This window comes from Neofelis nebulosa, chromosome 5 (assembly GCF_028018385.1).
Source record: "Neofelis nebulosa isolate mNeoNeb1 chromosome 5, mNeoNeb1.pri, whole genome shotgun sequence".
Lineage (NCBI taxonomy): Eukaryota > Metazoa > Chordata > Mammalia > Carnivora > Felidae > Neofelis > Neofelis nebulosa.
This window is the reverse complement of record NC_080786.1, coordinates 140,388,942-140,391,732: the sequence shown is the minus strand read 5'-3', so window position 1 is coordinate 140,391,732 and position 2,791 is coordinate 140,388,942.

Here is a 2,791-nt window from a genome sequence, read left to right as displayed (position 1 = left end):
ACCTCCCACCCATTTCAAAGAAAACCTTTTCAAAATAGACATTATAACTACATGTAAAATTTACTGATAATTCGTTCCATGGAAGAATTTAGCTTCTGTTTTTCAACCGCCTTATTCCAGTCTGCCCCAGACTTTGCCTTTTGAAGTTCCAATATATCCTCTCAAACAAAATGCCAGTTTGCAATACATATTTAGCAATCCAAGAATTGTTAGAAATTTTGAAAATCACAGCTTTTCTTTAACTGCTTAAAGACCAAATTCTTAGGTGGTTTCAAGGTCAGAGCATTACTCATAGCTCTGTGACCAGGGGCTTTTGTTAAAGGAAGCAGGATAGGAGTAGACTTTGTTACCCTTCCCTTTGTGAATAGAAAATCCAAGGGTCAGAATTTACGCCATCTGCCCCTCCTCATGGCCAAATCCAGCTCCAACTGCCTAATATGGGCTGTGGTCCCATTGAGAGACCTATACTGTAGCTCTAGAGGATGTCTCAGGTTCACATCATGGGGAAGGACCAGAAGTAAGAGAGATAGAAAAGAAGTTTTTACAACTTCTGCCAAAATATATATCTTTGAATTGGGCTTGGGATGCTACATTGACTGCCTTCTAGTGCTGCATCATGAAGCCAAAATTGTTTTCCCGAAATTCAGTAAGCTAGACTCTAGTTTCTAAGGATGGGTGAGGTGGGGAAAGCAGAGAGCTGTTGGTGCTAACTTAATGGTGTTATTCATTTCTTCATGTTCTTTTTCTGAGTACATTTCCAGTCCCATTCTCTTTCTTGCTCCTTTCTGGGACTCCAATGAGACATAAGTTGGATATTTTGTTATAGTTCCACAGGTTCCTGAGGTGTCTCCCCTCTTCTTCCCCTGCCCTAGTCCTTCTGTTTTCTGTTTTCAGACTGGAAAATTTCCATTGTTCTGTCTTCAGCTTCATTGATTCTTCACTCTATCCTTTCCATTCTGCTATTGAGACCATCCATTAAGTTTTTTGTTTGTTTTTGTATTACATTTTTCAATTCTAAAATTTCCATTTGATTCTTCTTTATATTTTCTTTGCTGAGACTTTCTATTTTTTTTTATTTATTTCAGTCATGTGTATAATTGTTTGCTGGAGCATGTTTGTTGGATTGCTGCTTTAAAATTATTGTCAGATATTTATTTATTTATTTATTTATTTATTTATTTATTTATTTATTTTAGAGAGAGAGAGAGCGTGAGTGAGGCAGAGGGGCAGAGGGAGAGAGAGAGAGAATCCCAAGTAGGCCATGCTCAGCACAGAGCTCAACATGGGGCTAGATCTCATGACCCTGGGATCATGACCCAAGCTAAAATCGAGTCGGATGCTCAACTCACTGAGCCACCCAGACACCTCCATTGTCAGGTAGTCCTAACCTCTGTGTCATCTGGGTGTTGGTGTTTGTTGGTTACGTTTTCTGATTCGTGCTGAGATTTTCCTGGTTCCTGATAGGCTGAGTGGTTTTTGATGAAAATATAGATGTCTGGATCTTATGTAAAACCTCTGTGATAGTCGGCCTTCCCTGACTCAGATCAGGTAGGTGAAGAAGGGCACTGCCTCGTGACTGCCACGAGGGGTGGAAATCCACGTTTCTCACTGACAGCTGGAGAAGAGGTGATCCTCATTATTGCTGGGTGTAGGTGTGGGTGGAAGGTCAGGCTTCTTGCTAGGTCTCTGCTGATACTACTCTGGCTTGGAGGCGGGCGGGAGTGCCTTGTTACTGCTCCTCACATGGCCTCCACCAACACCGTGGGGCTGAAGAGGTCCTTCTTACACTAGGCAGTGATCAAAGTTTTGATTTTTTTCTAGGCCACCTCTGACACCGCCCAGTGGGGTGAGGGAGGGGCAGGGATGGAAATCTAGCCTCCCCAGTGACACTAACGGGATGGAGTTGGGTGGCGTATGGGACCTGGCATAGTGAAGAGCCCCGTCGTCATTTGGGTGTCCTTTGATACCAGTCTAGTGGAAGGGTTGGGGCACTTCATTATAGCCTGGCAAAGGTGGAAGGCTGTGTACCCTACTTGGACTTTGCTGGTGAGAGTACGGTTGGGGGGGGGGGGCACAGTTTTGTCTGTGGTATTTAGCTGGATTAGGATGCTTATTTTACAGAAGTTTTCTGTCTAGCTGTGATGTTCCTTTGGATAATGGGAGCAGGTTTACTGTAGCTTTTTTTTTTTTGGCAGCTATTGGTGTTTCTGAATTCCTGGCTTATCCAGAAAGCAGTCTGGAATACCCGAAGCAAAGAAAGCACAAAATCCCAAACCCAAAAACCTAGAGAACTTACCACTGTGTCTTTCCATGGTTCTCAAAATCTCTAGCCAGACTTCTTTGTTCTCCGTAGCTTTCAGGATCTTCTTACATTGGTTTTATGTATAATGTCTCTGTTTGTTTGTTTATGCTCTAGTTAGCATAAGGAAACTTAGGCTGGGGAAACTCCTCCAGCTCCATTTTTCCAGAAGTAGAAATATCTCCGATGTCGAGATAGAGTAACTTTGAGGTTTTAGAGGCTCAGTGGGCTCTCCCGAGACTCTCATTTGTGGTTGTCTGTTTTGGTCTTAATGCTGAACCACTCCGAGCAGTATCTGGCTGTGTAAGAGGTGTGCCTCCTCCTGCCCAGACACTACCACGTTCCAAACCCATTACCCGGCTCCATCCTGATATCCTTATGTACGTATCTTCTCATGTGCTTCTACTGGGTCCTTCCCAGTGTCTAGTCTACGTCTGTCCTCTGTTGAGAAACTGAATACAAATTCTCTGTAGGATGGAGAACGAGTACTAA